At 40.1% G+C, this 13,056-nt stretch overlaps 1 protein-coding gene across 1 annotated transcript in view; it reads right to left on the bottom strand.

Annotated features, from left to right (window-relative positions):
• Nucleotides 1-10,515, bottom strand: part of LOC141752254 (roundabout homolog 1-like) — a 122,718-nt gene extending 112,203 nt beyond the window's left edge. Inside the window, exons 1-2 of the mRNA XM_074610019.1 lie at nucleotides 10,497-10,515; nucleotides 3,823-3,954 (exon numbers count right to left, since the gene is read on the bottom strand). The gene's annotated coding sequence lies outside the window, so the exon portion shown is untranslated. The remainder of the gene's footprint in view (nucleotides 1-3,822; nucleotides 3,955-10,496) is intronic.
• Between the last annotated feature and the right edge of the window lie 2,541 nt (nucleotides 10,516-13,056).

The following is a 13,056-nucleotide window of genomic DNA, read 5'->3' as shown; positions in this document are numbered from 1 at the left end:
GGGCAAACCAAACACTGGCTCTAGTAGAGAACCTTTCGTGTTTTTAGGTTATCTGAAGGCCACCGTAGTTCTCCGACACGCTTGTGAAATTACGGTAAAGTGAACTGCAGAGTGCAAAACTGTAATACCACCAGCCGCCATCTGACTTCCGTTGCTCCTAATGGCCCAGACACACCAACCAGACATCAAATAACTAGCAGCGATGAAGGCAGACTGTGCGTAGCCTCACGTCGCCTGTGTCTTGGTCAAAAAGCTGCACTCAAATACACCACAGAGACTACAGCCATTGGCCGACTATTACGTACGTTCTGCGCCTGCATGAGATGAAATAACTCTCCCTACCAGCAGGTAGTGGTTGTCCGTATTCGCCATTCAAAAAGGGAAACCGGAAGACCGAGGACTGTGGATATACAAGCAGTTGTTATGATACGTACATGACATAAAGCAGCGTTTGCCGACCATTTTCACACCACTTTCAATCACCACTTGGCTTCATTAGATGGCCATGTCGCCGTGAAAATATCCGTGTATCGGAATGATCAGATGAGATTAAGATGTGTTTGCCCTCTCGACTTTACTTGTTGGCTTGCTTTCCTCACTTCCGTTTCTCTTCTCGTGCACTGAATCGCTTAAGCTGAACAGCCAATCAGAGTGATTTATCTCACACCACAAGATGCGGACAAATCCTACACACTGCACCTTCAACTTTGTGTTGGTCTCATTAGTATTAATATAATGGAAATAACATGCACATACCCTGTGGGTACATAACACTGTGGTATATACAGTAGATGCTCTCCTCACAACTTGCACACCCGCATTCACCGACACTCGCAAACTTGCCCGCACTGAACTAAATGACAATAAAATATCTGTTGGAGTGTGAGCTAATGGGGAGAGCCTGCAGATCAAAGGAGACAGGACTGCTGATTTCCCCTTCCTTCTTCGGTCTACTGGGGAATAATCACAGCTTACCATCTAACATATTGTCTATAAGACAGAACAGGAACTCCCCCTATATCACAGCAGACAGATCACATACTGTAGAGGGCACTGGAGCGTAAACACAAGCAGCTTTCAGCATCCCCCTCCCCATCTTTTCTCCCTCCTAAATGCAATCCCCTGTACTCATGGAGACAGATACGTGCAATTGCAATATGTTATACGAGGTGTGTCATGTCAAAAGGTGCAGGGGAGATGCTTAAATTCAACAGACACATTTATTTTGGACGCAAATTGCAAGGAATAGCCAACATATTGTACCGCACCTGTAGCGTTTGCAGGTATATACGCACCAAATTTGTATATAAGGCCAGACGTTTAAATCTGTAGCTCTATGCACATTGTAGGCTCAAATGTGATGGTTAATCAGCAGCTCTGTAGTACAACATCACCAGGGTGCGGAGTGAAAGCCGGGGGCACAACCAACCAGGAAGTATGATTCACTGACTTTTTTTTTCACGCACAATAACTGGAGTCTAAATCAAGACCACAGAGGGAGGTATGTGGAAGAAGAGGCTTGTGCTTTTAGAGACAGATTCAGATATTTGATGTACACACAACACACAAACCACCTGCATATATTACTGTCAATCAAGTAAACGCACACTTTAACATTGTACGAGGCTCGCCGTCTCCTCTGAAGAGTTCTTATCAACACCTGGCAGTTATCGCTGACATATGGCTGTGTCTTTTGGGGGAAATGGATGGGGAGACGAACACAGGCTTTCATCACTGCCGCTATAATGCATTACGGGAGCTATCGGAGCAAGACAAAGGATATTAAAAGTATGAGAGGCGATGTCTGGGGACCTGTCAGGGCTCATAGTAACAAGTCATAGTCGGCTGAGTCTGCATTGTGGAGGAGAAAAACCGGCCTGAGGGTAACAGATGATCCCAGGGACAAGTGACCTTTTGCCCCAGACGATGGACGACACTGATAAGTCAGCATCAAGACCTTAGACAACTAAACGAAAAGTATGTTTGGTGTGGTGTAAACACTTGAGAAGGAATTTAGGTTTTAAGAGAAAAGGAGGAAATATTGATGGCCACCCAAATGACCAAGGTGCCTACTGCAGCTAACACCTCAGGCTCACATAAAGGCATTTACAGATTAAAGCTGGGGTAGGCAAGATGAAGAAAATATGATGAAAAAAAGTTATTTTTATAAAACTGTCATTATATTCTGACAGTAGTGCATGAGACAGGTAATCTGAATAAGAAAAAAAACATGTGTCTCTGTATCCTCCGGTGCTCCCAATGGCAAATCCCAATTTCAAAGACCGGAGAAAAACAACCAATCAGAGCCGAGCTGGAGCCTGTCGTCTCAGAGCAGCTGTCAATCACTCGCAAGCTCCGATCAACGGTCAAACTAGGCAGCGCTGATCAAATATGAATCAAGATTATGTTACTGTAATGCATATTTCTGGCATAAAATGTTTTCAGAAATATATTTTAGTGTACTGTTTAGCTGTAAAATGAGAAAGTTTGTGACTAGTGACTATGTTGAAAACAGTCGAGCCAAAACCAAGCACCGCCCACCAGCCGGAGCAAACTTTCTAATTTTACAGCTATACAGTACACTACAAGATGTTTCTGAAAACATTTGAGAAATAAGCATTACAGTAACAGAATATCGATTCATATTTGATCAGCGCTGCCTAGTTTGACCATTTGATTGCGAGTGATTGACAGCTGCCTCCGTTGAATGAACAGCCAATAGGAACGCTCTCTCTCTGAAATGACCTGTGATTGGCCAAAGTCTCCCGTCACGGGCTAGATTTTTTAAAGCCTGAAAACAGAGCCATGAGGAGATGCAGAAGTCTAGTTATCTCTCAGAACACTTGAATTACAATATGCTGCAAGGTTATTATGGATTTGTTGCGCAATGATGCCAAAAATATTCTGCCTACTGAAGCTTTAAGGGATTTAATAGGGAATGAACCTACTGACTCCACTCGACCTGGCAAGTGATTTTTCAGTCAATGCTCTCATTCATAGTACAGTACGGTAGAATGGTCATCATACTGTACCTCCACACTATTTGCTGAAAATAAAACGTCATACCTCCCCTTTATTTGGCCAGGAAATACAGTTAAGGGCAACCTTTTTTTGAGTTGATAGTACGGCCAAATAAACTAAACCCACCAGATTAAGTGATCTTTTAAGATATGGGTTTGGATTTGCTTGAATGTAATTCTAGCAATGGTTACTTGTACGCAGCCACAGCTTAATCCCTTTAGGGTTTTGGAAACCACTTAAGGATTTTCACAACCAGAAGCCAGAGAAATAACATAAAAAACAGAGAGCATCAAGAAAGAAAAATATGAAGGTTATATATATAAATGTATCATACATTCTTGGTACATGCATTTCAGTACATGTCACCTTATCAGGTTGACTGAGCTTTTATTATTTAGGATGTTATAGTAAAATGAAGTTATAATTTAGCTATTTTTTTAACCTTTAATACAAAGTACAATAAAATATTGCATGGTTATTTTATGAAATAGACTTCACTTTTAACTTGTCTTCAGACAGAGTAAATGTATGGAAGGAGAAATGTTAAAGAATTAAGAGGTATATTCAGCAATTATTGCTTGTTTGGCAACATACAATCATCAGAATACAAATAACATTCACTACGAATAACTTTCAGCACCGCAGCACGTGGACAGCATCTGCTCCTGAATGAATCAATGGCCAGGGAAAGGATTCAATTCCCTCCGAAGCCACCTATGCCAAAAACATGCGCACTCACAATAGTGAAATTACTAAAGATATAGCCTCACTAATATGAATGAGTACAACTTTACAACTTACCCCTCCAGGTTATTCCTCCAGCATTATTGTTCCATTTTCTCTGGTAATGCCAAATCTCTGCCAAGTGTGCGTTTTTGAGGCATCCAACAATGAAAGCAGAGACGGGAAGAAAAAGGGAGATACAATGCGGACCTGTAAAAAAAAAAAAAAAGCAGGAAAAAATCAAAAGAAGGAGCCTGTGCCGAAGGAAAAGCCTAAATAATCCATCTGTGATCCAGGAGACGCTATCAGATGGGGTGCATACAAATCACAAAGCTACCTCTGCAGCAACCTAGGTCCAATATCCTCAGGGTCCTAAGGCTGCACTCACACAATTTACTCTCACAGATTAAAGCCCGACACCTCACACACTCAAGGACATGATAAAATAGTGATTTTTAACAATAGAATTAGCATTTTTATTTTTATTTCATCAGAATATAAAAAAAAATAAGACCATGTTTTTTTTCTCCATTTCCAATTTTCAATCCTTTTTTATCATCATGGACTACATAATTAATAAGTGGCAAGTTGAAGGACTATTCTGAATGCTTTCATTGAATGTACTGGTAAACCAGAGTGTTCTGTAAATTCTAAGTAAAATGTGAATCTATTTGAATTGAGGCAGTCTCTCACGCGATAATAACGCATTAACGCAAATTTCGATTTCGGAGGTTGTAGCGGGTTCAGTTTTCAGGTTCAGGTGGTTCAGGTGACTTTATTTGTACCCGTAGGTAGATTTGTTTTGCAGCAAAAAAAAGATGACATCCGTATCGACAATGAGGTAGAGCACAGACAAGAGACAGACATACCAAAAACATGACAAGGGGTACTCAAGGGCTTACTGGAAACAGGACCCAGCAAAAAGAGAAGGCCACAACAACAGTATAAAACACTACTGAAATATCAGGACAGAAAAGACACAATAAAATGAGAAAAGGGATAAACTTCCATAAATAAGTATGTGCAAAAACTGCTATGACTTATTTAAGTGAACTATTGCAGCTGGAACAAAACTGTTCCTGTAGCGCTTTGTTCTGCACTTTGGGACCCTAAACCTCCGACCAGATGGGAGAAGCTGGAATTCACCCGACAGAGGATGGGAGTCATCTTGTGAAATGTAGCTGGCTATCCGCTGTAACTGTCTGGTATACAGAGACTCTAAACTCAGCTGTGACTCGCCAATCAGCCGACTGGACCATTTAATAATCTGACTCAGCTTATTTTTGTCCTTCAGAGGCAGAGTACCAAACCATGACACTAGTGCAAAGGATAAAACAGACTCAATAAAAGCACGATAAAATAGCGTCATTATGTTTTTTTCAATGTGAAAGTGGGACAGCTTCCTCAAGCAGAACAGGCGCTGGTGCCCCTTCTTGCATACGGCTTCACAATTTGCCTCAAAGTTCAGTTTAGTGTCAATGACGGTCCCAAGGTATTTGTATGACTGCACATGTTCGACAGTTTGACCCTTGATAATTGTGATTTCAGGTTTACAAGCATGTCTTCTGAAATCAATGACCATATCTTTGGTTTTAGAAATGTTTAGTTGCAGATGTGATTCTTCACACCATTTGACGAAGTCATCAACTACAGGGCCATGGCTGCTCTCATTGCCCTGAAGAAGACTGACAATAACAGAGTCATCCGCATACTTTAAAATAGTTTGATTTTTAAAAGTGCTCTGACACATATTAGTGTAAAGAATAAAAAGCAAGGGTGAGAGCACACACCCTTGTGGGGATCCAGTTGAAGAGCCCACTTTGTTTGATAAAAACCCATTGACTCTGACTCTCTGTGTTCTGTTGGTTAAAAAGTCTAAAATCCAGCCCACAAGGTTGTTACTTAAGTTAAAATGTTCTAACAGCCTGTGGGTTAAAATGTGTGGTTGAATTGTGTTAAAAGCAGAGGAGAAGTCAATGAATAAAAGCCGGGCATGACACCCATTTCCCTCCAGGTGTTTAAAAAGCAGGTTAAGCAGAGTGAGTGTGGCGTCCTCCACTCCTCTGTTAGGCCGATATGCAAACTGCAGCGGATCAAGTGCGTGTGCGGTGATGTTTAAAATTTCTGACCTTACCAGTTTTTCAAGAGTTTTCATTACGATGGAGGTCAGGGCAATTGGTCTAAAATCATTTAAAATTTTGGGACATTTTGATTTAGGAACCGGGACAACAACAGCATCCTTCCAGACTTTGGGGACGTGCTGTGTTTCTAAAGATTGATTAAAAATATAATTAAAAACTGGGCTCAATTCTTTTGCACAAGACTTCAGTAAACGGCCGCAGATATTATCTGGTCCAGGGCTCTTGTTTACTTTTGTGCGGAAGAAAGCTTTTTCAACATCCTTTTGGTTTATAGGAAAGTGCTGATTGTCCTGAAGTCTGAGGCTCAGTTCCTGAATCTCTTTCCCAAAATCAAACACATCAAAACGATTATAAAAACAATTAAGAGAATTAGCAAATTCAGTATCTGAATCAAAGCTATTTAAAGTGATGTTTGTGCTATTTTTTGTGCTCTGGAGGCCAGCAATGGTTTTCATGCTGGTCCAAGCTGACCCAAGATTATTAGCAGCCATTTTGTTTTCCAGGTCTGATTTATAGCTCCGTTTTGCCCTCAAAATTTCAATTTTAAGCTCCTTGGTGGCTGAGTATAAATCTGATGCACCTCCCTGTTGAAAGGCAAGTTTCTTTTTCTTTATGCTAGACTTAACTGATTTGGTGATTTCAGCTAGTGAAAATACTCGCATCATATGAAACTAGAAAAAAACTAAGGAATACATTGGTACCAACCATGTAATTGAAGGAGGCTAAATAATGCCCCAAACTTACACTAAATTTTGGCAAGGAAAAACTGTTATGGCCATTTTCAAAGGGGTCCCTTGACCTCTGACCTCCATATATGTGAATGGAAATGGGTTCTCTGGGTACCCACGAGACTCCCCTTTACAGACATGCCCACTTTATCATAATCACATGCAGTTTTGGGCAAGTTATAGTCAAGTCAGCACACTGACAGCTGTTGTTGCCTGTTAGGCTTGAGTTATGATTTGAGTATATTTCTTTTATGCTAAATGCAGCACCTGTGAGGATTTCTGGACAATATTTGTCATTGTTTTGTGTTGTTAAATGATTTCCAATAATAAATATATACATACATTTGCATAAAGCAAGCATATTTGCCCACTCCCATGTTGATAAGAGCATTAAATACTTGACAATCTCACTTTAAGGTACATTTTGAACAGATACAAAATGTGTGATTTTTGCGATTAATCGCGATTTAAATATTTTAATCCACTAACAGCACTAATTTTGAATATTTGTAGAGTGTCTGTCTTGAATATAGCAACACTACTTCAACATTTCTTACAGCGTTATTTATTATAACACTTAGTATTGCAAAAATGAGCTGTTATTACCCACAATTTGTAGTCTAGTGTGCATATACTGTATATGGACTGTATCTTTTTGAAGCATCACAGCTCAAAGCTTCTTGCAGCAATGGGTAGAGAATCACAGTGTGTTGTTGTTGCAATACGGGGACACGTCGTGGTTCACAATCTGCAGAAAAGCATCCCACAGGGTCCACGTTCACCCGCAGCTAAAACCAGCCTGCCTCTCTTTCACTGAGTGAAATTGAAATGGTTTTTGTCCATTTATTTTTGCTACCTGCTTATTCCTATTCAGGTATAAGCAGTGGGGGTGCTGGCACCTTAGCATGCATAGGCCTGAAGGCAGGAAAAACACCCAATTCATCATGGAGATAGCAAAGACAAACACATTTGCACCAAAAGAAATTTTAGATTTTTTTCCAGTCCACATGACTTGCTTGCATGTCCGTGCCTTTTTCTCTCCCACTATGCACCCCTTTGTGTATTTTTTTTTTTCATGACCAGATCACCTTTGCTCACATCCAATGTTGTTTACAATAATTGATTTTTTTTTGTATGTTATTGTATTGGAAACAATGTCCACAATGACTGATGAATGCATCTTCTTCTGTGTAATGATGTGTGCAACAAAAGGCAAATTGATCCGCAACATTGCTCAGCAAGCTATTTATTCTATTCAATCTACCATGCAACAGTGTGATGGGCTCAGTGGATTTGCACAAATCAGGCAAAATACACAGGAGCTTTATAGGTGTAATTTTGTGTTGTATTCAAATCAGCCAAACAGAACAAGTTTAGTTTCATTGCTGCATTAAAAATCCTGTACTATGGAAAGATCAATCTATGTTGAGGCAAATGTTTATTCCTAACTGACAGTAAATCAGGGGATTTAAGGCAAGCCTTAGACCTGCACAGTATACTATATACCCAAACACCATAAAGGCAAACATTTATGTGTTTGGCTTTTAGGTATCCTTGCCTATAATTCTTCTGTGGAAAGAAAAATGATGGGGAAATGTATCGAGTCTGATGCTGCAATAGAGGGGCATCAAGGCATGTGACCCAAAACAATTTTCTTTTCAACTGCACTCTTATCAACAGCGCTCTTATCCAGATCCTTCATCTAACTCAGCAGTGCGGTTTTGAATTAACCTCAAGTCGATATCATGGTCATCTATCACGCTGACAGGAGCAGACTTGTGAGTGTGACATTGGAAAGATAATCATCTGGAGAGGAAAACGTGGTCTCCTCTAGCGAAAAAAAAAATGTTGCTCAGCTGGGTCAGAATGACCAAGTCAGTTGCAGTTTGAACCTGAGGTGAGATACACAAAGACGGACAGTATGTGATGGACAATCATAAAAAAATATGTTTTGTATTTGGAGGATGCAGGATATCTATTGAATGCTTTGTTGTGAAGCAAACGACAATCATCTCCTTTTCTGTGGACTTCCCTTTGTTCTTTTCCGACGCCGTTTCTTCAATGTTTCAACACTGACACATTAAACTATTTATCTCTTTAATTTATTACACTTATTTATGCTCTTTGTCACATTTACCATGTATGTTCTCAACCTTGTATTCAACATTTAAAGCTGCAGTTGGTAGAATTGGAGAAAATATGATTAAAAAAAGTTATTTTTATAAAACGATCACTATATCCTGACAGTCGTGGATGAGACAGGTGATCTGAAAAAAAAACATGTGCCTCTGTGTCCTCCGGTGCTCCTAATGACATGTGCAAGATTTCACAGACCGGAGGAAAACAACCAATCACAGCCGAGCTGGAGCCTGCCGTCTATGAGCAGTTGTCAATCACTCGCAAACTCCGATCATACAGCCAAACTTGGCAGCGCTGATCAAATATGAATCAAGATTCTGTTAATGTAATGCCTATTTCTCACATAAAATGTTTTCAGAAACATCTTCTAGTGTACTGTTTAGCTGTAAAATGAGAAAGTTTGTGACTCGGCAGCCATGTTGAGATCAGTTGAGGAAATGCCAAGCACCGCCCACCAGCCGGAGCAAATTTTCTAATTTTACATTTTATCGAATAGGAATCATATCGTGGCAGACTTTGTGATATCAGCAAATATTGTATCGTTGTCCAAAGAATCAAAATGATATCGTATCGTGATTAAACTTGTGATTTACACCTTTAGCGGTAACACGGTTCGCACTCGCTCAGAGGCCATCCTCACCATAATAACAGCTGGCGGTACAACGGTTTTGCACTCTACGGCGAACTACAGTGGCCTTCAGATAATGTAAAAACACCAAAGGCTCTCGCTAGATGCAGTGTTTGGTTTGTCCGTTCTGGGCTACTGTAGAAACTAGGGATGTCACGAGAACCAATACTTCGGTACCAACTCGGTACCAAAATTCAAAAAATGTGACGGTACTCGTTTTCTTCGGTACCAAAGGTACCGAACGATGCCTGTAATGGTCATTTGGTACCTTAGCGGAGGTACCGGAGATGCGATTCTTCCAGATCTAATGGGGTAGTATACGCTTACAAGTGTTCTCATCTGCCGTGAAATGAAGGAAGAAGAAGAACGCCGTAACAGCACGGAAAAAAACAACAACACGAGCCGTGAAAGATGGCAGCTGCTGCAGCTCTACATCCGCCTCAACTCGTTGAGAAAACAAATAGCAAGAGTCGGGTATGGAAGTACTTTGTGTTCGAGGCGGATTTAAAGGAGTAATAATAGATTCGCAAAAAACAGTATGAGGTGCAGTAACGGTGCCGTCGTACTTTTCTTTCCAAAATAGGAAATACTTCCAATTTAACAAAGCACCTCAAAGACAGACATCCAGACAATATTGTTTGTTTTAAATACTTGAAGGCTACATGCCACTGTTCTGTTTTGCAGTATTAATAGACATTTCTTTTCATTTATTACTTAAAGGCTACATGCCTCTCTTTTTTGTAATGTTCAAATGTTTAAATAAAGGAGTGCGTGTTGAATTACATAGGATTTATTTATTTTTGGGGTTTTTTTTACCGTGGTATCGAATTGGTATCGAGAATCGTGTAAATTCACTGGTATTGGTATCGACTACTAGATTTTTGGTACCGTGACATCCCTAGTAGAAACATGGTGGAGCATCACGGAGGACTCTGTGAGCTCAATCTATAAGCTAATAAAAACACAACGATTCTTAGTTTCAGGTGATTTTACACTAATGAAAACATAGTTATGAATATTATATTCTATTTCTGCCAATAGATACCCCAAAATGTTACATACCGTTTCTTTAAGGACAGTCACACAGTAGCAGTGAGATGATAAACCTGTACTTACATCTGTGAATGTGTTGCCGATTCATTTCCCTGATGTGTCTTCTCTCTGTTGGAAAAAGAAAAAAGAAGAGATTTGGATTGAGGCTGAGATTTCCAAAAACCTGTTAACCCTTGGTCCTAGCCTCTCTTTGCCTTTCATTAATGGTCTTGGTCTTAATAATTGTTTCTCTAGCTGTATGGTCAACCTGTCACATAGACTAATGGCTAGCCCTAAGGTCGACTGAGGTCCAAATATAATCTATTTACATTGTACCCTCACCAATTAATCATTACACTTTGACCGTACTGTACGTTGATGAGGAAACAAATGCCTTCAATAAGAGCGCGCGCGCGCACACACACACACACACACACACACACACTTACACTCAGTATAGTTTAACTGTGATTTGCTCATATCAAAAAATGGTTATATTACCATACATTTATATGGTAATATCTGAGTCGCTTTCCCCTTTCTCCTCTTTGGTTGGGCTGACTGACACTTCAGCATTCACACAGTCGGGGAGCCAAACAAAGCTATTTTTGTGGATGGACCATAATACAAGAGCTGCATGGGGAATCTGTGAGAATGCAATCCAGGTGTCGTTGCCCCTTGGTAATCTCTCTCGTCTTCAGGAATTCATTTTCTCAGCGGCTTCACTTGAAAATGACATTCTGACACCATTTACATGGAAATCACTTTGCCTCTTCATTGGTAATGGTGGCCTGTGTGCAGACAGGTTCCTCTCAGAGGGCTAGACTATTAATGGACATAAACAGCAAAGAGAATGACGGAAGAAAAGACAGGAAGGAAGAAGGAAAGAAAATGTAGCAGATGATGGATACTAAAACATGGGGGTTTGAGGGTTAAAGTCAAGGTCACAGCTTTGGGTATTAAGGGATGAAAAGGGGATGGAGACACCGAGGGAAAGTATAATGTGGGAAATTCCTATTTCTCCCCTAAAACGTGCATCTTCTCTCTCTCTCACTCTCACTCTCTCTCTCTCTCTCTCTCTCTCTCACACACACACATACACAAGAGAGCGATGTAAAGATTTTCCCTGAAAGGAGCAGAGAAATCCACCATCAAAGCTCACAGCTGAGTATAGGTCTTGAGAGGAATGCATATAGGTTTCAGGAATGTGTGTTAGGTCACAGCAGTGAGAAATATTTGAATACAAATGCGTCCTTATTTGGGAAGAGACTTGATTACCATGCATGCATTTTATCTTGTAAGACAATTTCTTGTTAACATTGATCATTCAAACCAAAGATTTGAATGTGAACTTCCACAAACACCTGTGTTTGTGTAATAAAAAACAGCAATATTTCAGTGCAATCTCAACAACCACATCTCTATTCTCAAGTCCAAAGAGGCCTGTCTGTATTGCATTACACACATAGGCCTATACTGTATGCATCTCCATACACATTGCACAAACGTGTACTACTTGCACACTGTCACTTGTGACCTCAGGAATAAATGCATGCTTACACGCACACACACACATTACTTAGCAGTACATATATAAACATGCACAACAATGTATACCATAGGTGGGATTACAAGTCATGAATCAATGTCAAGTGTTTTCCATATGAAGACCATATATCAACATATGAGATCCCTTGTAGAATTCTACTCGTAGTAAAATAGATGTATTTGTGCTGTCAACGTGTTGTTTCTGAAAATTCCTGTTTTAAACGGTATATTGAATATCTGTGAATAAGGGGGGTGAAGGTGGAGAATTAAGGTTAAGGCCTCCACCTGGCATTACTGTAGCCCTGTACTTGATAAAGAGCTCATTCAAACACTCAATGCAGTAATAAAACCCAAAACAGCATTATGTTTTCTTATAGACTGTGTGTTTTTTACAAAAAACGTTGAATTTTTTCAACACTACCACGTGATCCATGTTCTTTTTTTTTTTTTTTTAAACTACACCAGACGTAGCATTACATTCACCCAGCCTGCAACAGTGATTTTTGAGTGAATCTTAACATTCATCAGGCTGAAACACTGGAAACTCATATATCTGCTGCACAGAGGATTGTGGGTTAGAATAGCCAAAAAAGCATGCTGGCTTGCATACTGCAAAATGCATCACCATCATAGGACATCCTGGTGTTTTTGGCATACTATGTATTGGGAAATACTAAATGTTTTTTCTGGCATACTAAATAGTATGGTAGTATTGGAACGCACAGGATGTTTTATCAGAACATGTCACATGCACACACACGCTTACACCTATACCACAAGTTCCCACAAGACACAAACACAACGAAGACAAATACTGGAGGCTTAAAATAAAAAGCATCTTGACAGTGGGCTGTAGAGAAAATGTTTCATGATACAACAAGCAAATGAAAAAGATCTTTATAAGCCACATTCAATGGCGTAAGAGTATAAGGCTGACACGCTGACACACCTCCAAAACAGCTGGGGTGTGATGGAGATTGCTGTCCCTGACACTGAGGAGCAGGATAGGCCTTTTTCACAACAGAAGTGTGACTTGGCATTGCAGGAAAAGAACAGCTCTGATAACATGATGGCTTCATCATATTACAATGTCCCT

Source organism: Sebastes fasciatus, chromosome 16 (assembly GCF_043250625.1).
Source record: "Sebastes fasciatus isolate fSebFas1 chromosome 16, fSebFas1.pri, whole genome shotgun sequence".
Classification (NCBI taxonomy): Eukaryota; Metazoa; Chordata; class Actinopteri; order Perciformes; family Sebastidae; genus Sebastes; species Sebastes fasciatus.
This window is presented reverse-complemented; position numbering and strand designations above follow the sequence as displayed.